A 25,151-nucleotide genomic window follows, 5' to 3' on the forward strand; every position below is an offset into this window, starting at 1 on the left:
AAGCTATTAAAAAGTGTTTTTACCTTTCATTTTACCATTTCATTTGAACTTGGTTTGTTGGAGCTTTCGAGGTGCCTCTTCCCCCTTGATTTTCACCAGCTGATTTCGGGAGATTCTGTGGACGATTCTCGGCGCTGTCTGGACCAGGTAGGAGCTAAACCTGAGCTCTTTCTTTTCATGGTTTTCTTTCTGCATTATGTGCTTGATTTCCTGCTTTTCTGAGCCCCTGGGGTTTGATGGGGTCGCTCTGCCATCAGCGCACCTTGGGCATTCGAAACCTGCGTTGAATGTCAAGCAGTATGAAGGCAGTTTGACCTTCAACGCAGGTGGAACACTGTGCAGGGTGCATTGGGCGCAGAAAAGGATTTTATTGTACAGTTTTTGATGAAAATTTTTGCCTGTTTCTCATCAAAACCAAGATCTAACTCATCTCATGTTTGTTTTTTCAGAGATATTGGAGCAAAATGACCCTTACATGGCGAGAACGAGAACATGAAGAAGAGGACATGATTGCCCTACATGATCCTGTCACGGTGAACGCGCTGCGGAACTGTGGCCTGCTGAAGTTCTTCCGCATCTCTAGCATGAGGCAGCAGATTACCTTACTGCAGTATTTGCTCGATGCTTGGGATCCTATCAACCAAGTATTCCAGATTAGGGGCAAATCTATCCCCTTGACCGCAGTAGACATTTACTTCTTGACTGGCTTGTCGAGGAGGGGTGCCCCCATTTCTTTGTCAGGTTCGGCCCGAGGGAGTGACTCTGTCAGAGACTATGTCCGCCAATATTGCAGGGAAGGATCTCAGCCGAGTAAATACGGCAAGATCGTTATCCGTGAGGTTGCTGACAGGTCCCTTAGGTCTATCATGTACACTATTGGTAGGATGGCCGGTAGTGCGTCTCTTCATGTGGCCAACAGATCTTATATGCAGCATGCCTTGGAGTGTCTCCAACCGAAAGTATTCAACTGGTGCGATGCAGTACTTTTTCAAATGAAAAGTCAGTTAACCAAGGTAAAGGACGGGAAGTTGAAGAACTTTGGATTCGGTTCTATTTTGACCGCCTTCGCCTTGGAGAAGATACCACTGATGCAGCCACAGTACATTGTACTCGACTTGCCTTCTCCTACTGAACCACACATGCAGAGATGGGTTGATCACATGTCTAGGCATGCTAGTCAATCTCAGATTTCTTTCTCTGATACCTTCTTCAGGTGGTTTGAGTGTCAGGATATGGTCTATTCCGAGTATCCATATGTTGGCATGGACTTCCGGGGTGATCCGGAATTGGTACTGCCGGACGGCGAGCAGTGGGGCGCTATTGGTAAAATTTTCGACCATATCACTGTTTACTATTTTTATTCATAATGTCCTTGTGCTTTATTATATCAAGACTTTAATCAAACTCATGTGTGCATGCAGATGTTGGTCCTGTTCGCCCAGCAGTTCGCCCGAGAGCGCCAGCCGCTGCCCCAGCAGGAGAGGCTGTCGGGAGGGTTATTCTTCATGACCTTGATGTGGTCGAGACCCTTACAGCTGTGCAGGAGCAGGTTGAGAGCCTTACTCTTGGCATTCCAGACGTGAGGATCGACGAGTTACCATTACAGTTGCAGTGGCATACTACTGGTGTGCCTAGACGATGGACTCGTCTCTTACGCATGATCGCATAGGCCGTGACGTGCTATCATGAGCATCACTAGACTAGGGTGCCCCCTAGCATTTTTGAGTTTTTGGGTCATGTGACCAATTTTGTCTTGGTTACAGAACATTATGTGTAAACGATAAACAGCTTATATATATATATTTTGATTTTCGGGGTTTTATTCTGGTTGAGTTATGTGATCCACATGTACAACATTGATGATGTGTTTCTTTTTATAAATGTCGCAAATGTCTATCTAACACATAGTTTGCTAATGAGTCGGTTAATGTGTTTAAGTTTCTGGAAATATGCTGGTATTGAATTAAATCAAACTGTCTTTCCAAAATCTTAACCCTTAGAAACATGCGATAAATGGCTGGATTTCGGACGGAATATATACCATTGAGTTGTAGTATTACGAGTTGTGAGTCTAGCCTGACGATTAGTCGGCGTATACCATGGGTGATGGCATCAGAGAGCAGTTCTATCAACGCGCTATACTCAGCGATGTTATTCGTTGATTGCCCAATACATACACCTCTGAAACTTACTAACTTGCCACTTGGATCAAAAATGGCCCAGGCTGCGGAGGACAGGTTCCGCGAACTACGACTCGCTCCGTCGGCATATCCAACACATGCCTCCAAAAGGTTTGACATCTGCAATAAATGTAAAAAGGTGGATTACTCAACCAAAACAAACACTTTAGCGAAAACAAAATACAACAAAAGCATATTGGTTACTATTTAAGCATAGTAATGCTTGAGGTACAACCCGTTACGGGGTTGCGCCAGTGGAATTCCGTCATAATCCATTAACTCGTAGGCACCTTTTGCTAACACTCGTTTAACAATATAAGGGCCCATCGATAAAGAATTAAATTTACCTGCTCCCAATTTATCGGATTCTTGGTCGTAAAGCAAGACCAAGTCACCTTCTGAGAAGACACGGGGTTTGACATTTTTGTCGAACTGCGCCTTGACTCGTTTCTTATGGGCTTCGTTAGCCAAAGCGGCATCACGACGGGTTTCATCCAATTGGATTAATTCCAAGAAATGGGCCTCTTCTTCAGAAGTTCCGGGGAGGAGATCGATTGCGAGTTTAAGAGACGAGATTTCGCACTGGACTAGTAAGACTGCTTCTAGGCCATACACCAGTTGGAAAGGTGTGAACCCGGTCGCATTCCTTACCGATGTTTGGTAAGCCCACAAGGCTGAGTACAGGATTAGGTGCCACCTTCTTTTGTGAACTCCGATCATCCTTTGCAAGATACGCTTCAGGACCTTGTTGATCGCTTCAACTTGTCCGTTGGCTTGCGGATAATACGGGGTAGAGCTGTCGTGAGATAGCCCAAGCTTGGCAGCTAATTCCACCATCATGTGATTGCGAACATGCGATCCATGATCCGTAACTATAGCCTGTGGTACGCCGAATCTGGCGACTACATGATTGAAAAAGAAAAGGGCAGCTCTTTCACCAGTGTTATCTAATGTAAGCATCGCCTCGGCCCATTTGGTAAAATAGTCAACGGCGACTATAATATACCCATGCCCCCCGGTCGGGGTGGGGTTACATGTCATGAAATCGATGCCCCATTTGGCGAAAGGCCCAACAGCAACTATTGGCTGTAAAGGTGCGGGTGGTCTTCTGGTTTTGCTATCAAAAATTTGACAAGCATGGCAACTTCTGACTGCGGTTATGCAATCTTTGAACATGGCTGGCCAGAAGTATCCTGCTCGTAAGATTTTTTGTGCTGTAGCATATCCAGATTGATGCCCCCCACACGCGCCTGAATGACACTCATTCAGGGCTTTTTCGGCCTCCTCATGGGTGAGGCACCTTCTCAGAACTGTATCAATACCACGACGGTAAAGCGTATCACCGACGATCATGTAGTCTTTTGCTTGGTATCGAATACGTTTCTGTTCTGAGTGAGAGGTGTTAGGCCTAAACTTTTGGGTTTGGAGATAAATTATTATATCTCCATACCACTCATTGCTTGTAGATATCATAAACAAATTCTCGTCCACGATTGATTCTTCGGATGTTTCATCGTTGGACGACGATGGGAGATCGCACAATAATTTTGCGAAAACTAGAGCTTTCTTTGATTTGGATTTTACGAATTCCAGATCAAACTCTTGAAGGATTGCTATCCATTTTGAATATTTGCCCCCCAGCAACTGTCGCGACAATATATAAGTCATGGGGTTGCAATCAGACAAAATGGTAGTTTTCCAAAAGAGGACATAGTGTCAAAACCTTTGTATTGCTTGAATAGCTGCAAGCGCTAGTTTTTCAACATAAGAATATTTACTTTCTGTATCATTTAAGTTTCTACTTAAATAATATATAGGGTGTTCGATTCCATCGACTTCTTGAACTAAAACCATTGCGATGGTCGTATCTGCTGCAGCTAGATACAGGTTAAAGTCTCTTTGATAATCGGGTGTGTACATTAATGATGCTTTTATTAAGGAATTCTTTAAAGCATCAAAGGAAGCTTGCGAAACCTGATCCCAGACGAAGGGTACCTCCTTTTTCAAAAGACGTGTATAACCTTTAGCAAGTTCGGCGTAATTTGGAATGAACCTCCTCAGAAAGTTTGCTTTCCCTTGGAGTTTCTAAATCTGAAGCAAATTTGAAGGTGGAGGCAAATTGATGATTGCCTGGACCTTGCAAGGGTCGAGACGAATCCCATCCTTTGAGACTACAAAGCCAAGTAAACGACCAAAACTGACGCAAAATACACATTTGTGTGGATTGAGTCATATCTTGTAGTGTCAGCAACATAGAAATATCGCTCTTAAATGCTGCGGATGATCAGTCCGCTTTTGCGAATGAGCCGGAAGGTCGTCGAGGTATGGTTGAACGATGTTCTTGATGTCATGGAAGGCATAATTCATTGCCCTCTGAAACGTCGCCCCTGTGTTCTTTAAACCAAAGGGTAATTTTCGATATGCGAATGTGCCCCACGGACAAATGAATGCAGTCTTTGACTGGTCCTGTGGGCGGATATTTATTTGATTATACCCGGAAAATCCATCCATGAATGAAAAGATTTCACATCCGGTGCATTCATCAATTATTTAGTCGATGAAGGGTGTAGGGTAGTTGTCTTTTGGACAAGCTTGGTTTACATCCCTATAATCGACACACACTCTAATTGTCCCTTGTTTTTTCATAACAGGGACAATATTCGATACCCAATCGGTTAGAGGAACCGGGTAGATGAAACCAGCATGGAGAAGTTTTTCAACTTCTGCCTTAATGGCAGCGGCTTTTTTGGGGTGCACCTGCCTGAGCCGTTGTCTTACCGGTTTGACATCTAGATACATCTTAATTTCGTGTTCAACGATACTCGAGTCGATGCCTGGCATTTCATCATATGACCAAGCAAAGACATCTCTGAACTCGCGAAAAAGAGCGTTATATATTTCCTATTCTGAAGGAGAACAACCTTTGCCGACATAAATATTCTCTACAACATTTGTTTTAGTCGAGATATTTATGGCTATAGTCTCTTCAATATTGGATAAGTTTCGCTCAGAATCCACCGTATTTACAGTATTTGAAAGGAATTCAAAAACTGAAGGATGATAAAGGTCATCTTGAGTATCTTCTTCATAATCTGGAAGAAGGGAACGATGGTGGCTATCATTCCATGGTGTCTTATCAATCAACATTGATTGTAGAATTCCTTCGTCGGTTCCATGCACTCTCGACCAAGGATCTAAAGGGGTACCATATTCTCTAGACCTATCTACCCAAACGCTTGATGAGCGTTGATTTGGGTTCGCTTCCATGCCAGAAATATTGATTGCTACAATATTTCTATTGGGCTTGGGGGTAAAACCATTGCATGATCCATGTCAATATCGTCTTCTGAGATCTTCGTGGAAGATATCATATTGCAGGTACCTATCGACGCTACTTCCGCCAATTCAATTGGAGGTGGAAGAGCGAAAGTCCCCATTAGTATAGGATCTTTTAGTAGGCCTACTCCGATATTCTGAAGCGAATGGGGGCTTCCATGGATCATGGGAATGCTTCCTGTAACTTGTGAACCATTAGGGAGGAAGTTTTGTTGGTCGACGATCGTAATCCCTCCTTGAAAGGGGAATGCAATCTTTCTAAAATAGATCGACACAACAACTGCCATGGCATAGATCCACGGTCTTCCTAGTAGGATGTTGTAATCAATATTTCCATCGATGACTTCAACATCTATTTCTACTGTTTTTCCCCCTAGTTCAACCTTCAAGTTATTTAGGATACCATATGGGGTATATGTCCTTCCGTTGAATGCTTTTAATGTTGTCGAGGATCGCGACAAGGTTGGAGATCCTAAAGTTTTCCAGCAACTCATCGACATAATACATGTAGATGCCCCCTCATCAATAATTGTTCGATGAACAGTTTTGTTGAGGGCTTTCACTTGGATAAGGAAAGCTAGTTGAGCTGGTAACTGAGGATCGTATCCTTTGTGGTCAAAGGATACAAGATTGGAATCCTTAGGATCAACCCCACCAATGGCTGATAACAAAGCCTGCCTTTGGGATGGGCAATTTTGTAGTACTTCAAGAGTCGACATAGCGGATGGCGATTGGGCCAAATCTTCCACTATGTTATAATGCTGCGCTGCTCTGGCGCGAGGATTAAATGTCGACTTGTGTACTACTCCCTTTGGCGGTTTTATTGTTAATTCAGGAATGATGGGTGGTACAACTTCTGTCGAAGTTGTTGTCGAACTGCTTGGTTGATCTTTATCCTTGCCGTTCGACAGCTGCGGATTCCCGTAATCTTTGTTCCTTGTTGAAATCAAAGCATCATTTTGTTTCTTGGAAATCGAAAACATAAGCACTTGCGACTGGGAAGCATTTCCACTATCAACCAAATTTGTGCATGGATTTGGAAACGGATCAGTTAACACAGCTGAGGTTTGCGAACTCTTAAAGAATTTTTTAAGCTCATCTTTGTATGGACATTCTCTCGTCCAATGATCCTCATCACATATCTGACACCTTGAGGGGGGTGGTTTCCTATTTCCTGGAGGGTTTGAAGAAGTTTTTTGAGGAGATGACTCACCCTGTTTCTTCTTCTTCCCTTTGCTTTGTTTCTTCTTGCTTCCTGGTTGTTTGGTTTCTTTGCCCTTATCTACTGATACGGAATTTACTTCCGAAGCAAGAATTTCGTCTTTTGCATTTTGATCTGAAATCTTACGGGCCTTCTTGGAGTTGGCCTTTGTCGATTTCGCGTTTGTCGTGCCAATCACGCCATCGCCGGCATGAGAGTCATTGTTTGATTTAGGAGGAGGAGGAATTGAAAATTCCGGTCTAGGGGCGTCAGGTATTTTGTCATAGAGCGTGCCAGACTGAGTATAGACCAAGTCTAGATATTGCGCACGAGCGATAACTTGCTCTTCCGTTACGACTCCCCCCTTCGCCACATCTTCCGTTATGGTAGGAAGTAACGACTTGATAAACCATTCATCTAATAGCTGATCGGGAACGTACGTTGTTACCATCCTACGACGACGTCGCCACTCATGTATATGATCAGATATGTGAGTGGCCGTTGTCTGTTTGAAGTTGGTTAAGATTACCGTTCCCGTTTCATACCTTATCGGTAATTGAAAATGGGTTAAGAAATTCGTGGCTAAGGTGCTGAAATTGTCGAACGAAGCTCTAGGCAATTCAATATACAATTTTGCTGCTGGACCCGTTAACGTCCTCTGAAAAAGGCAAAGCCTTATCGAATCATCGTTTAGGGTGTTTGATGAGCACCATAGATGAAATGTCATCACGTGATTCGATGGGTCCTCACCTGGATTTCCATTAAATTTAGGAATGTCTGAAGGAAGTTTGTGAGGAATCGCTAGCCACCAAGGGGCGTAAGAAATTGGATCGTTTGTTAACCGGTGTAAATCGGGTAGCTCTAAAGTTGCCACGAATGGTAACTATTGATTCAGGTTAGGTGAAGCATACCCAGGATATGATGGAATTGCCTAAGCAGTTGGTCTTTGCATACCAGCATAATGTAATTGATGCTGGTATGACTGATACGGTTGGTGGACATGACCACCGTAAAGTGGTTGATTTTGACCATTTTGAATGTACGGTTGTCCACTGTTCGCAAAGATCTGCTGCTCAGAACCTTGGTATACTTGTTGGAATTGTGAAGCCATGTTCTGTTGCGCTATACTAACCGTTGGACCAAGGTGTGGGGTAATTGTACCCGTTTGGACCTATGTCGCCCCACCAGTCGGCGATTGTGGTTGAGTCACAGGGTCAAGGGGTTGTTGCATTACAACCTGAGAAATCTGAGGTTCACATACAACAGGCAATGTTTGAACTTGCGACACTGTCACAATAGCCGGTGTAGTCAGGATTTTCGACATAGGTACACATTGTTGCATAGAATACACAACCCTTGGTTTTTGGGGTAGTATAGGTACCCAACCACTTGATGTAACTCCAAGTTTAAGTTTCTGTTTAAGTTTAAGTTTAAGTTAAAGTTGATGTAACTTGAGGCTAGTGGAGCCTCTGAATTGATCCTGAATTGACTATTTCTGAGTGGTTTTTGGTGGAGAACTTCTGGGAGAAGCTATCATTGGTTGACCTTGTTCCTTTAGGAGCTGTAACAACATCTTTAGGGACTTTGGATCCCTTGAATTATGGACATTTCATGCTTATAGCCGTAAGGCACAAAAATGTCTATAACAATTGCCCCCTAAAGTATGACGCCGTTTATCGGGTGAAATGCTTTATTAGGAGGATCTGAAGTTCATTCAATGCTGGGAGGAGACCTGTAATAAGATACAATACAATACATTATTTTTCATATTGCTTTCATGATCTAGCTGGGGCGGTAATTCCCATGCTCAGCTTTATAAATTCATTTTTGTGTACATAGGACAGACAATTGTCTGATGATAGACTGATGATCTTGCTGAAATCATCATCCTTTGGTAGGATGATTGTCTATGCTGCAATGCTGTACATGTCAATGTCTTTATTTTTCCTGAATATATATCGCAGCCTGGATGGATGAAACTAGATCCGGGGTCTTCAAACTCGTTCGATCTTCACTCTAAGTACAAGTCGATCCATGTGAGAAATGTTCTGAAGTCGAACACGGAAAGACATCGCTTGATTACCGGTCAATGAGGTAAACCGTTAACAAGCGCGAGAGGAATCACCAATAATGATAATGACCCTCAAGGTACTGCAGTACAATTCACATGGTGTGAATGAAGGACTTGGCGTCGAACACCACGCAAAATCTTTCGGTCGAAGGTCATTGATGTATACCTGTCGCCGGAAGTGAGAAACTTGCCATTGAGGCATGCAAGCTTCAAAGTACTGAAGGGGTTGTTCCTAGATCAACTTCTTGGATAATGAGCTGATGTCGACAAGAAGCGATCCGTCAAAGGAGGGCTTTAATGTATCCCACATCAGTGACACGGAACGGAGCAAATGATTTTGATGGAGGTGAAAACGATCTGATGATATATGATTCAGGGTGGCGGTCATGAAAGAATGAAGGATAATGTATGGTAGTGGATGGGACACGGTCGACTTCTCTGGATGACTTCTCTTGAACATATCGGTGACACTTGTGTGATGGATTGGTAGCATTTACCCCAAAGATGGATGGTATGGCGAGACCATGGCGATGTGACCGGTGAATGAAACAACCCAACCCGACTCAGGCACGGAGTGGAAGTGTCGTGTTCAAGAACGACTTGCTACCAATAAAGTTCTTTGAGTTTCTTCCCAATTTTTCCCCAGTCATTGCTGACCAGTACCTCTTTATTTTTGTCAAGCTTGAGGAGGATAACATATGCTTGTTCTATAATTTTCCCTTCGGGCAAACCCATCTCTACGTTTTAACGAGCCTAGCGATAGTGAAACTCGTTCTCGTCTAAAGACAAGCTTGTCGCTATTTAATGTTTTTAACGAGTCTAACGACAAAGATAACTCGGTCCTTTTCATTTTTAGAGAGTCTGAAAAGGTACGTAAAGTCAACTCCGAAAGTCCTTTTTCGTCATCTAATCCCTTAAGTCCGAAAAAGTATAAAACAATACAGAAGGGATGAGTTTTCGATAGTTTTAACGAGCCAAACAAAACAAGCACTCGATCTTTTTGTGCAATAATCCCTCAGGTCCAAGAAGATTAAAATCTAGAGGAGGGATAGCACTTCCGGTCGCTTTAACGAGCTGGAAGGCCAAAACTCGGCAATCTTTTCACATTTTACGAGTCAGATGAAAAGAGCTTAAAGAAGACTCGTCTTTTGAGGAACGAGTGATAAAACGTGTTAGCAGCTGATTCCAGGTAAGGGTTGGAATTTTCCAATCACGGCAGTGTCACGAGGATGGCTAGTGAAATCACTCTTCGCAGCTGTTCCTCAAAATGGGTATACAATCAAATGGAGGTGAACGATCGGCCAAATGAAAAAGTGGAGGTGACGGTGCAAACACCACCAAGGCTTTAATGGCTGATAATGTTACATTCACGGTGGTTATTTACCGGAGGGTAGTTCATTTTTTAACGAGCTTAAACGCGGAAAAACACTGCTCAATCTTATGTTTATTTTTTAACGAGCATGAACTATGCACTAAAACTGCTTGATAATTCATGGTCTAGTTTTGATTTTTTACCATAAATAGCTTTGCCTTTTCAAAGATAGTATTGTGCCCTCAATTGCTGCATCAAACTCATTAGAAATGAATAACATTTGCTTGAAAATGAGATTAAAGCACCAATATTTTACTTTGAGCTACGTAAAAAGCTATTAAAAGGTGTTTTTACCTCTCATTTTACCATTTCATTTGAACTCGGTTTGTTGGAGCTTTGGAGGTGACTCTTCCCCCTTGATTTTCATCAGCTGATTTTGGGAGATTCTGTGGACGATTCTCGGCGCCGTCTAGACCAGGTAGGAGCTAAACCTGAGCTCTTTCTTTTCATGGTTTCCTTTCTGCATTCTATGCTTGATTTCCTGTTTTTCTGAGCCCCTCGGGTTTGATGGGGTCGCTCTGCCATCAGCGCACCTTGGGCACTCGAAACCTGCGTTGAATGTCAAGCAGTATGAAGGCAGTTTGACATTCAACGTAGGTGGAACACTGTGCAGGGTGCGTTGGGCGCAGAAAAGGATTTTATTGCACAGTTTTTGATGAAAATTTTTGCCCGTTTCTCATCAAAACCAGGATCTAACTCATCTCATGTTTGTTTTTCAGAGATATTGGAGTAAAATGACCCTTACATGGCGAGAACGAGAACATGAAGAAGAGGACATGATTGCCCTACATGATCCGGTTATGGTGAACACGCTGTGGAATTGTGGTCTGCTGAAGTTCTTCTGCATATCTAGCATGAGACAGCAGATCAACCTATTGCATTATTTTCTCGATGCTTGGGATCCTATCAACCAAGTTTTCCAGATTAGGGGCAAATCTATCCCCTTAACCGTAGTAGACATTTACTTCTTGACTGGGGTGTCGAGGCGGGGTGCCCCCATCTCTTTGTCAGGTTCGGCCCGAGGGAGTGACTCTGTCAGAGACTATGTCCGCCAGTATTGCAGGGAAGGATCTCAGCCGAGTAAAGACGGCAAGATCGTTATCCGTGAGGTTGCTGACAGGTCCCTTAGGTCTATCCTGTACACTATTGGTAGGATGGCCGATAGTGCATCTCTTCATGTGGCCAACAGATCCTATGTGCAGTATGCTTTGGAGTGTCTCCAACCGAAAGTATTCAACTGGTGTGATGCAGTACTTCTTCAGATGAAAAGTCAGTTGACCAAGGTAAAGGACGGGAAGTTGAAGAACTTTGGGTTCGGTTCTATTTTGACCGCCTTCGCCTTGGAGAAGATACCACTGATGCAGCCACAATATATTGCACTCGACTTGCCTTCTCCTACTGAACCACACATGCAGAGATGGGTTGATCACATGTCTAGGCATGCTGGTCAATCTCAAATTTCTTTCTCTGATACCTTCTTCAGGTGGTTCGAGCGTCAGGAGATGGTCTATTCCGAGTATCCATACGTTGGCATGGACTTCCGGGGTGATCCGGATTTGGTACTGCTGGACGGCGAGCTGTGGGGCGCTATTGGTAAAATCTTCGACCATATCACTGTTTACTATTTTTTATTCATAATGTCCTTGTGCTTTATTCTATCAAGACTTTAATCAAACTCATGTGTGCATGCAGATGTTGGTCTTGTTCGCCCAGCAGTTCGCCCAAGAGCGCCAGCCGCTGCCCCAGCAGGAGAGGCTGCCGGGAGGGTTATTCTTCGTGACCTTGATGTGGCCGAGACCCTTACAGCTGTGCAAGAGCAGGTTGAGAGCCTTACTCTCGGCATTCCAGACGTGAGGATCGACGAGTTACCTTTACAGTTGCAGCGGCATACTACTGGTGTGCCTAGACGATGGACTCGTCTCTTACGCATGATCACACAGGCTGTGACGTGCTATCATGAGCATCACTAGACTAGGGTGCCCCCTAGCATTTTGAGTTTTTAGGTCATGCGACCGATTTTGTCTTGGTTACAGAACATTATATGTAAACCATAAACAGCTTATATATATATTTTGATTTTCGGGGTTTTATTTTGGTTGAGTTATGTGATCCATATGTACAACATTGATGATGTGTTTCTTTTTATAAATGTCGCAAATGTCTATCTAACACATAGTTTGCTAATGAGTCGGTTAATGTGTTTAAGTTTCTATAAATATGCTGGTATTGAATTAAATCAAACTGTCTTTCCAAAATCTTATCCCTTAGAGACATGCGATAAATGGCTAGATTTCGGACGGAATATATACCATTGAGTTGTAGTATTACGAGTTGTGTGTCTAGCCTGACGATTAGTCGGCGTATACCATGGGTGATGGCATCAGAGAGCAGTTCTATCAATGCGCTATACTCAGCGATGTTATTCGTTGATTGCCCAATACATACACCTCTGAAACTTACTAACTTGCTGCTTGGATCAAAAATGGCCCAGGCTGCGGAGGACAGGTTCCACGAACTACGACTCGCTCCATCGGCATATCCAACACATGCGTCCAAAAGGTTTGACATCTGCAATAAATGTAAAAAGGTGGATTACTCAACCAAAACAAACACTTTACCGAAAACAAAATACAACAAAAGCATATTGGTTACTATTTAAGCATAGTAACGCTTGAGGAACAACCCGTTATGGGGTTGCGCCAGTGGAATTCCATCATAATCCATTAACTCGTAGGCTCCTTTTGCTAACACTCGTTTAAAAATATAAGGGCCCATCCATAAAGAATTAAATTTACCTGCTCCCAATTTATCGGATTCTTGGTCGTAAAGCAAGACCAAGTCACCTTCTGAGAAGACACGGGGTTTGACATTTTTGTCGAACTGCGCCTTGACTTGTTTCTTATGGGCTTCGTTAGCCAAAGCGGCATCACGACAGGTTTCATCCAATTGGATTAATTCCAAGAAATGGGCCTCTTCTTCAGAAGTTCCGGGGAGGAGATCGATTGCGAGTTTAAGAGACGAGATTTCGCACTGGACTGGTAAGACTGCTTCTAGGCCATACACCAGTTGGAAAGGTGTGAACCCGGTCACATTCCTTACCGATGTTCGGTAAGCCCACAGGGCTGAGTACAGGATTAGGTGCCACCTTCTTTTGTGAACACCGATCATCCTTTGCAACATACACTTCAGGACCTTGTTGATCGCTTCAACTTGTCCGTTGGCTTGCGGATAATACGGGGTAGAGCTGTCGTGAGATAGCCCAAGCTTGGCAGCTAATTCCACCATCATGTGATTGCGAAAATGCGGTCCATGATCCGTAACTATAGCCTGTGGTACGCCGAATCTGGCGACTACATGATTGAAAAAGAAAAGGGCAGTTGTTTCACCAGTGTTATCTAATGGATCCTACGAGTTAATGGATTATGACGGAATTCCACTGGCGTAACCCCGTAACGGGTTGTTCCTCAAGCGTTACTATGCTTAAATAGTAACCAATATGCTTTTGTTGTATTTTGTTTTCGCTAAATTGTTTGTTTTGGTTGAGTAATCCACCTTTTTACATTTATTGCAGATGTCAAACCTTTTGGAGGCATGTGTTGGATATGCCGACGGAGTGAGTCGTAGTTCGCGGAACCTGTCCTCCGTAGCCTGGGCCATTTTTGATCCAAGCGGTGAGTTAGTAAGTTTCAGAGGTGTATGTATTGGGCAGTCAACGAATAACATTGCTGAGTATAGCGCTTTGATAGAACTACTCTCTGATGCCATCACCCATGGTATACGCCGACTAATCGTCAGGCTAGACTCACAACTCGTAATACTACAACTCAATGGTATATATTCCGTCCGAAATCCAACCATTTATCGCATGTCTCTAAGGGTTAAGCTTTTGGAAAGACAGTTTGATTTAATTCAATACCAGCCTATTTCCATAAACTTAAACACATTAACCGACTCATTAACCGGAAGTGAGAAACTTGCCATTGAGGCATGCAAACTTCAAAGTACTGAAGGGGTTGTTCCTAGATCAACTTCTTGGATAATGAGCTGATGTCGACAAGAAGCAATCCGTCAAAGGAGGGCCTTAATGTATCCCACATCAGTGACACGGAACGGAGTAAACGATTTTGATGGAGGTGAAAACGATCTGATGATATATGGTTCAGGGTGGCGGTCATGAAAGAATGAAGGATAATGTATGGTAGTGGATGGGACACGGTTGACTTCTCTGGATGACTTCTCTTGAACATATCGGCGACACTTGTGTGATGGATTGGTAGCATTTACCCCAAAGGTGGATGGTATGGCGAGACCATGGCGATGTGACCGGTGAATGAAACAACCCAACCCGACTCAGGCACGGAGTGGAAGTGTCATGTTCAAGAGTGACTTGCTACCAATAAAGTTCTTTGAGTTTCTTCCCAATTTTTCCCTAGTCATTGCTAACCAGTACCTCTTTATTTTTTTCAAGCTTGAGGAGGATAACATATGCTTGTTCTATAATTTTCCCTTCGGGCAAACCCATCGCTACGTTTTAACGAGCCTAGCGATAGTGAAACTCGTTCTCGTCTAAAGACAAGCTTGTCGCTATTTAATGTTTTTAACAAGTCTAACAACAAAGATAACTCAGTCCTTTTCATTTTTAGAGAGTCTGAAAAGGTACGTAAAGTCAACAACCTTGGTGATTGCACCAGCCATGGTTGTGAAGCCATGTTCTGTTGCGCTATACTAACCGTTGGACCAAGGTGTGGGGTAATTGTACCCGTTTGGACCTGTGTCGCCCCACCAGTCGGCGATTGTGGTTGAGTCACAGGGTCAAGGGGCTGTTGCATTACAACCTGAGAAATCTGAGGTTGACATACAACAAGCAACGTTTGAACTTGCGACACTGTCACAATAGCCGGTGTAGTCGGGATGTTCGACATAGGTACACATTGTTGCATAGAATACACAACCCTTGGTTGTTGGGGTAGTATAGGTACCCAACCACTTGATGTAACTCCAGTATAACCTGAATACTGTTGTGAACTCTCGTATGGATATCCTCGCGGAGGGGGTAATGAAAGGGCATACTGCCCCCCATACGGTGGCAATCCGGAACTCAAGGGGATTGTCTGCCCTTGGGGACTGGATTGCCCAAATTGACCTCCAAATGGATCAATTTGGCAAGTCTCAACATAAGAGTTGCCGGATATTATTCGGAGGAACAAACAGGAACAGACCACACTGTCGAAATAGTCCCAGGGTGGACTCCTTCTAGCGGTTGTGAACTAGTCGGGACAGACGGTATGCCGGCAAACATTGTCAGAGTGACGGCAGGGAGTTCTGCTGTCGCTGTGTCATTCGACACAGTCCTAGATGTTGACGGTTGTTCAGACATTTTGAGTCTATCCAAAATATTACCTAGCGATTCTACAGGAACTTCCACTGGTGGTAGACTAACTTCTGATGTCGAAGGAAATAGAGTGACCCTGACTCCAAAATGTGTTGGAGTACTTGCTTGCGGACCTTCTACAATTTCTTCTATCACAATCAAACCGAGTGGAAGGGGAAGACCGTCAGGTCCGTAAAATATTTCTGGTGCCGAAGAAGTGGTTGAATCAACAACGATAGATGTTTGAGGAACAAGACTCTCTGAACTGGTTACAGATGGAACTGGTTCAGTAACACAAGTGTTTGCTCTCAGACTAGGATCAGTATCACTGTCCCTCTGTGGCTGTTGAACTTCTTCTGTAGAGGCAGGGTTTCCAGAAATGTTTGGAGTAACCGGAATCTCAGAATTTTGTTGGAACACTTGTTCTAACTTTGATAGGAGATTTCGAACCGGTTAAACGAGTTCGCTTTGTCCGTACTATTTTCGATTCTGGAGACAAAGACGGTTGACTCGTAAGCCTCTGAGAACGACGGGGTTTCAATTGACTTTCTTCCACGATTGCAGATTACTCGATCAACCAAAATACAAAAAGGGGAAAGTGTGTTTCCGAATTAAATGAATTTTTAGACGCTTTAGACACAACTTGCTTTTTCAATTTTAAAGAGTTGAGAAAAAACTAAAGATGACTCTAGTCTCCTTCGATGTTTTAACGAGCCCGAAGTGACAAATGCTCGGATGGACTTTTTCCGTTATAGAGTCTGAAAAAGGCCAAAAGGAACTGCTCTGGAGTTCTAGGTAGAGGGTGTGCCAAACTTTTCGCAAAACCACAGAATACTTTTTAAGGTACGGGCGGTCAATCTTCCTGAATGCTGTGTTCAGCGCATTGCGATCAGTAGGGTGGCCGACACGGCTTCCTAAGGATAAAGGTTTTATGCCTATAGGGGTCTCCCAATATATACTCGACGGTACGTGGGAGCACAATCCGTACTGGCGCTATCGTCCCTCAGTAGGAATCACCCAACCATCAGCGAGATCGACAGTCACCAGGCTTTACGACGCCGGAACACGTCTCTAGCCTAGACCTCTATGTTGTGCGTTAAGTTACAAAGCGTTGTTAAGTTCATTCAATTTATTTTAGGTTGATCTTTCTTAGAAGTTTGCCTTTTGGATCACCACGAGATGTATGATACAATTCCTAAATGCAGTCTAAAGATGATAAGCAAGCTTTTCTATCTTTTCAACAATGAAAATCCTAGCTACAAGGGGAAAAGGAAGACACAAACTTTTCTCAAAGAGCATAGAGCACACTGTAATGCACTTTTCCCTAAATCAAAGCATGCAAACTATCAAAATGCAAATGCACAAATGCATGTATTTGTTTTCACTTTCTTAATATTGATGCCTAAAAAGAAAGCTGTTGTACAAAGTTGAATTCGATTTCAAGTGAAAACATAAACAAGTTCCTTTTTCAAAATCAAAAAGACGATTACGACACTTTATGATTTACTTGTTTCGACACTAGAAATGCATAAATTCAAACCAAACAACAAAAGTAAAAGCTCAATCAACTGTGAACAGCAAACAAACTCACTCCTAAGATCAACACGACACTTACGACAGGTCTAGATCTAAGGGCGACAGTATGACTAGTTTACTTTTGTAATGGGAAACTGCAAATGATGTAACAAATACAGTTTCTGTATACAACCGAGGTGGAATTGAGGCAAAGAAAAGGGGTTTCAGATAGGTACACTGACTGATAACAGGCTGCAAAAAACAGAGATGAAACTGAGCAAAAGGAAGCATGGAACCGCAGCTGCACAAGGCAAAGACTGATCAGCGCACTCCCAACACAGAGGTTTTGACATTCAACGCAGGTAGCCTTCATGGGACCTGCGTTGAAATGCAGAACCTCTTCACAGAGTCTGCGCTGAAGCAGAAACGAGAGTTGTTTCTGGGTTCTGGGTTACGGTTTGCAGTTAAATCAACAGTTTTTGGCCAGATCAAAGCTATCAATTAGGTACAATTAGAAGGATGATTTAAAGGAGGACTAAGATCTATCACAAAGGGTTGTTAGAGCACTTGTGGATCAGTTTGTTCAGATCATAAAAACAGGCCCAGTGGGTGGACTAGAGTAGCTGATCTCTACTTTGCATTTGTAAATAGAAAATGCAGTTCGATTCGGCACTCTTGAGTTTATGAAATGAATAGCAATAGAAACACAAATGAACTAACAAGATACTCTCCCCAGTGGAGTCGCCAATTTTTTGTTGGGAAAATTATCCAATTCAGAATGCCCCTATCCCACTCTAAGAGGTGATAGTGCCTTAGCAACAAACGAAGTAAACTAATTGAGTATTCTTCTTTACGAAATGTAAATGAGGAAGAAGGATCTAACTAACCTGTATCTTTCGCTAGTTTGTTGATCCAACTGCTCCTCTCTTCAGTAGCTCCCAGCTCCCAGCTCCCTCACCGGCCCAGCTTCACCGAATTCTTGCAAGATCACAAGAGAGAGAAACTACAAGAAGATACATATATACATTCATAAAAAGCTCAAGATCAGATTAAGCTAAACATGTAAGCATAACAAAACATCATTGATACACAGCATGTAGGAGAAACTCAAATAGTTTATTGATAGAGTAATAAAGTCCAAGAGGAGATACAACCAAGTGAGGCTCGATCCAGCATCTACCTCCCAACAAAGGAATCCCTTCCTCTCCTCCAACAAAGCATAAATCACCCAATGTACTAATCTCAATCTCAAACCAACAACAATTCTCTGCAAAGTACAAAATTCCAGCCTCTTGAACCTCTGGGTGAGAGATCCATATATAGATGTAAGCAGAGAGGATGAGTCAGCTTATGTTTTGACTTGTGGCTTCTCTCTATCAGTTCTTGCTTCCACTTGGAGGTTGAGAACCTCTTACTCATCACTAGTCGAATTCATTGAGGCAAGTGTCATTAGAGAAGATTCTGGAAGCTTCCAGGGTCTTTCCACCTCGTTGAATGAGCTTGCCATTTGTCATTTCCCGCTCAGCGCACCCTGGTCGTGCTTCCACCTGCGTTGCAGTGCAACTAGCCAGTGTAAACTCTGCATTTCAACGCAGGCAGCTAGTGGAGCCTCTGAATTGATCCTGAATTGACTATTTCTGAGTGGTTTTTGGTGGAGAACTTCTGGGAGAAGCTGTCATTGGTTGACCTTGTTCCTTTAGGAGCTGTAACAACATCTTTAGGGACTTTGGATCCCTTGAATTATGGACATTTCATGCTTATAGCTGTAAGGCACAAAAATGTCTATAACATTAGTTCAAATAAGCATGACAATGAGAGGCCTTTTGAACATGATTGTGAGGTTATTGTTGATTCAAATATAACAAAAGATATGATTAATGTTTCTAGAGTAGAAGATACATTTGAGTGGAATTGTCCTTAGCTCAATTGTAATCGCAACACTATGTCTTTATGTAAATTCAATGACTGCAAAAAAATAGAATGGGTGTGGATGGTTTCTAAGGTTGAAAAGGAGATGTCAATATGGTGTAATAGATGGTTATCATCAAGGGGGGTAAGTTAGTGTTGGTGAAATCCCTACTTGAAGCCATCCCTGTGTACTGAGTGTTTTTTTCCTTTATTCCCAAACAGGTCCTGGAACAGGTAAGAAGACTTAGTTTCAGATTCCTATGAGCTGGGGACAAACAGAAAAAAGAATATTCCTCGTGTCTCATGGAAACAAATTGTTGTTCCTAAAGAGCTGTGAGCATGGGACATTTAAAATCTCCATTGCTTGGAAAGAGCCCTGGCTGCTAAATATGTCTAGAGAATTATAGAAGGGAAGGGCTTATTGAGAAAGGTGGTGAGTTGGAAGTACATATAGCCTCTGTCTGCTGAGGATTGTATAAGATCTCCAAATAAATCCTACAATAACTCTTCAGTGATTTGGAAGGTGGTGGTGTTGGCCTTTCCGCTGATTGGAAGATAGTTGGTTTGAACTTTGGAAGGTTGGGGGTGGCAACAACACAAGGCAGGGGGATGATCCTTGGCTGCTTATAACCCATAATCCTTCTTTACATTCTCCCTTTGACATAAAATGCATGCTCCCATAGCCCAAACATGATAAGGCACTGATCTTGCCTTTCATCCACCACCTCGAAACATAGAATCCATTTTTTTTTCCTTTTTTGTTTTCGTTTCCATGCAATAACAGTACTTATTTTTCCACACAGGAAATGCTTGATGTGCCATTGTTATGCATTTCTGGAGCTTTCATTCGGGCAACAATGATTGCAGTGGTTTATTATTTTGATCACAGCGTTGCATCCCAACTTGCCCAACAGAATGAGTTCAACTTAAGAAAACCTTCTTCATACCATTATGACTTCTCTTAGGGTTTTTGGTATGCAAATTACCACAGTAAATATATATTATTTAGAACTATGTTGTAATTTTTGTCAGGGTTCATGTTTAGGTTCAACTATCATTGGATACCCTATTCTGGAAGAGCTTTTGCTCTCCTGAAGACATCTTGATCTAACTCTTCATTCTTTGTTTTCACCTCCATAAAAAATCTCTAGTGGATTCATAAATTTTCCTTTCATTGTGACAGACTATTTTATGTGGTATTGTTGGCATACCTCCTTCAAATGGTGTTATTCCTGAATCCCCAATGCACATGAAAGGCTTAGCTACCCTCAAACATTAGGTACCAATATATTGGAATTATCAATTGCAGCTTCTTAGGGAAAAGACACAATTCAGACATTTTATAGATGAGTAACTTACAAGTACTTTTGTTACAGTTGGTGCTTAGCAAGTTAGTGACAACAATCCAGAAAAGTATGCAGAAAAATTCAACCTTAGGGAAATTATACAGAAACATGCAAGAAGCCTATGAGCAAATGCAGACCCCAATGGTTTATCAGCCTCCACCTGCCTTGGTAATGGTCTTATTTTTGAGTTTGGGTGTTTCATTTTATCTAATTTTCCTCTCCCTTTATTTATTTGTCTTGTCATGTCCCAACCATTTATGCAGGCACTTAAGGAATTGAAAGAGACCACAATTCAGTTGGCCGCAAGTACTGGGAATATGGATGCCCATTTGATGAATCAATTTTTAATGTTGACAAGGACGTGGATGACCTGCTTCCTGTTGAGGTGAAAGAACAACAATTGAGTAATTTGTTGCAATCTCTGATGGTGGTTGGCTTCCTTGCAGTAATGCCCATCATTAGAAAGATCCCAACTTTTGTGCTTTGGGGTTACTTTGCCTTCATAAACTTGTGTTATTGGTCTGTTTTCCCATCGGGAAAATCAATAATGCAAGGTCAAATCAGTTGTGAATAATTGATGGCATAATGAAAAGGTGAACCTTTACTCAAAAAAATAATAATAGATCATTTTTTATAAATGTAGCTTTAGAATGATCTTGCTTTGAAGTAGAGACTAAAATCAAGGAAATGATAGGAAGCCTACAATGCTGGATTAGTGCTTAGTTCACATAAGCATGACAATGAGAGGCCTTTTGAACATGATTGTGAGGTTATTGTTGATTCAAATATTTTTTCAGCAGAAAAATAAAGCATGGAGTGAACATTTAGTGCACAAATATCCCCTGTTTTAATGGATGACTAAAACCAGGAGGCCTTACAACCATATATGTAAAGTCAAGTCAATGGTTCTACATGGTTCAGTCATTTAATATACTCAAAACTTTAGCCCAAAAATTAATACAATATAAGTCTGCTTTAGAATACAACAAAAGCAAAATAGATCACATATATGCCCTTCCCACACTCATTTCTTCTGCTAATTTTGGATACTGACTACCATTTCAGTTCTGGGCATTTTTGTGGTATTGATGTTTGGCCCAACGGATACCAGCCGAAGACCCTTCCTTCACCATTTTGGCCCCAGCAGACGCCGCACATTTCATATTCTTGTTAGTTGTTATAATCTGCTAATCTGGTCAAGACCACAGACTTGTTTTTCTGTGCTGTGTCCTGGTCGTTGTATGAATAATCCCACTGCTCTGCCCATGTAAGCCCAAATGAATTTCTACGCTCATTGGAAGCCATTAATGCAATCAAATACTGTTCACACAGTGCTTCAATATTTCTAAAATAGTTAAATTGATGTTCACTAGAAGTGTAACAGAGGAACTGAAACTATGAACAGGTTGGACAATCATTGTTGATTCAAATATAACAAAAGATATAATTAATGTTTCTAGAGTAGAAGATACATTTGAGTGGAATTGTCCTTAGCTCAATTGTAATCGCAGCGCTATGTCTTTATTTAAATTCAGTGACTGCAAAAAAATATAATGGGTGTGGATGGTTTCTAAGGTTGAAAAGGAGATGTCAATATGGTGTAATAGATGGTTATCATCAAGGGGGATAAGTTAGTGCTGCTGAAATCCCTACTTGAAGCCATCCCTGTGAGCAAATGCAGACCCCAATGGTTTATCATCCTCCACCTGCCTTGGTAATGGTCTTATTTTTGAGTTTGGGTGTTTCATTTTATCTAATTTTCCTCTTCCTTTATTTATTTGTCTTGTCATGTCCCAACCATTTATGCAGGCACTTAAGGAATTGAAAGAGACCACAATTCAGTTGGCCGCAAGTACTGGGAATATGGATGCCCAGTTGATGAATCAATTTTTAATGTTGACAAGGACGTGGATGACCTGCTTCCTGTTGAGGTGAAAGAACAACAATTGAGTAATTTGTTGCAATCTCTGATGGTGGTTGGCTGCCTTCCAGTAATGCCCATCATTAGAAAGATCCCAACTTCTGTGGTTTGGGGTTACTTTGCCTTCATAAACTTGTGTTATTGGTCTGTTTTCCCATCGGGAAAATAAATAATGCAAGGTCAAATCAGTTGTGAATGATTGATGGCATAATGAAAAGGCGAACCTTTACTCAAAAAAATAATAGTAGATCATTTTTTATAAATGTAGCTCTAGAATGATCTTGCTTTGAAGTAGAGACTAAAATCAAGGAAATGATAGGAAGCCTATAATGCTGGATTAGTGCTTAGTTCAAATAAGCATGACAATGAGAGGCCTTTTGAACATGATTGTGAGGTTATTGTTGATTCAAATATTTTTTCAGCAGAAAAAAAAAGCATGGAGTGAACATTTAGTGCACAAATATCCCCTGTTTTAATGGATGACTAAAACCAGGAGGCCTTACAACCATATATGTAAAGTCAAGTCAATGGTTCTACATGGTTCAGTCATTTAATATACTCAAAACATTAGCCCAAAAATTAATACAATATAAGTCTGCTCTAGAATACAACAGAAGCAAAATAGTTCACATATATGCCCTTCCCACACTCATTTCTTCTGCTAATTTTGGACACTGACTACCATTTCAGTTCTCGGCACTTTTGTGGTATTGATGTTTGGCCCAACGGATACCAGCCGAATTCCCTTCCTTCACCATTTTGGCCCCAGCACATGCCGCACATTTCATCTTCTTGTTAGTTGTTATAATGTGCTAATCTGGTCAAGACCAAAGACTTGTTTTTCTGTGTTGTGTCCTGGTCATTGTATGAATAATCCCACTGCTCTGCCCATGTAAGCCCAAATGAATTTCTACGCTCATTGGAATCCATTAATGCGATCAAATACTGTTCACACAACGCTTCAATATTTCTAAAATAGTTAAATTGATGTTCACTAGAAGTGTAACAGAGGAACTGAAACTATGAATAGGTTGGACAATCATTGTTGATTCAAATATAACAAAAGATATAATTAATGTTTCTAGAGTAGAAGATACATTTGAGTGGAATTGTCCTTAGCTCAATTGTAATCGCAGCGCTATGTCTTTATTTAAATTCAGTGACTGCAAAAAAATATAATGGGTGTGGATGGTTTCTAAGGTTGAAAAGGAGATGCCAATATGGTGTAATAGATGGTTATCATCAAGGGGGATAAGTTAGTGCTGGTGAAATCCCTACTTGAAGCCATCCCTGTGAGAAAATGCAGACCCCAATGGTTTATCAGCCTCCACATGCCTTGGTAATGGTCTTATTTTTGAATTTGAGTGTTTCATTTTATCTAATTTTCCTCTCCCTTTATTTATTTGTCTTGTCATGTCCCAACCATTTATGCAGGCACTTAAGGAATTGAAAGGGACCATAATTCAGTTGGCCACAAGTACTGGGAAAATGGATGCCCCAGTTGATGAATCAATTTTTAATGTTGACAAGGACGTGGATGACCTGCTTCCTGTTGAGGTGAAAGAACAACAATTGAGTAATTTGTTGCAATCTCTGATGGTGGTTGGCTGCCTTGCAGTAATGCCCATCATTAGAAAGATCCCAACTTCTGTGCTTTGGGGTTACTTTGCCTTCATGGCCATAGAGAGTTTGCCAGGAAATCAATTTTGGGAAAGGCTATTGTTTCTTTTCACTGCTCCAAGCCGTAGATACAAGTATGAACTTTATTCAAACTATAATGTGATTGAATTTAATGCTTGTAATATAGTTTTCAAAGCTTATCAATGTTGAACTGATGGTTACAGAGAACTTTAGGAGTATCATGCTACATTTCTTGAAACGGTGCCTTTCAAGGCAATTGCCACTTTCACCATTTTCCATACATGTTATTTGTTGGCATGTTTTGGTATCACATGGGTGCCTATAGATGGTGTTCTCTTCCCACTACTAATCATGTTGTAACTTGTTAGTCCCAGCGAGGCAGTATATCCTTCCCAAGTTTTTCAAAGGAGCACATCTTCAAGAATTGGATGCAGCAGAGTATGAAGAAGCCCCTGGAATGCCATGCAATATAACAGTGAGTGCAAGACACATATCAAACAAATTTTAAAAATATTACTCAATTCTATTTCATAAGCCTTGCAACATGAACAATAATAAATTGAACTGTAACATATATTGATTGCAAGAAGCTGGAATTTAGGGGTTCGGACTAGGAAGCATGGGAACAGGTGCAAATGATGGCGAAGTTTTGGATGAGATGATTACATGAAGTCGCGGTGAGGTCAAACACACATATAGTCCATGGATAACTAGCTTGAGTGATTGCACACCAATTCATGGATCCGAGTCTGCATTAAGTCCCCAAGTTGCAGAAGCTAAACAAATATATAGCCCCCGTATAAGTGAGATCAAACAGACACATAGCCCTCAGAGAGGGGAAAAGCATTCGGGCGTTCCCCTGGTTAGTCAAGGAAAAAATATGAGTCCAAGTGCATTTGGTTTGAGGCCACATAAACCAACTTCCAATTAGGTGTTTGGAGTCTAAATCCTCGGCTAGTAATCTTTCCCTTGAGTGAGCATATCTTATGTTTAATAGTACATATTTTGTTGGCTTATCATTATTTAATCATTGTGCCATAAATCACTCGGTTGTATTTGGTGTGTCTTCACAAAGAACCTCTGTCCATCTCAGAGGACAGGGTAGACCATATAGTGCGTGTAAAAAAATGTAATGGAAGTCAAGCTTGAAGTATTTCTGTTTTCTTGAAGCATGAAATCTATTATGTCAGTCTTGTGGTTTTGTAGACCCCGGGCATGCCAAATAAGCATGGTGGTATTAAAGGGTCCTGTGAGTGGTTTGAGCTTCATAGAAAGTCATCCTTATTCTA

General features: G+C 41.8%; 1 pseudogene; it reads left to right on the forward strand.

The window, feature by feature from the left end:
• The window catches only part of LOC149162649 (boron transporter 1-like), a 42,031-nt pseudogene extending 17,238 nt beyond the window's left edge, over window positions 1–24,793 (forward strand).
• Window positions 24,794–25,151: the final 358 nt, after the last annotated feature.

Source organism: Pinus tabuliformis, chromosome 5_2 (genome assembly GCF_031772625.1).
Source record: "Pinus tabuliformis cultivar Carrire ecotype Pingquan chromosome 5_2, CPIR1, whole genome shotgun sequence".
Taxonomy (NCBI): domain Eukaryota; kingdom Viridiplantae; phylum Streptophyta; class Pinopsida; order Pinales; family Pinaceae; genus Pinus; species Pinus tabuliformis.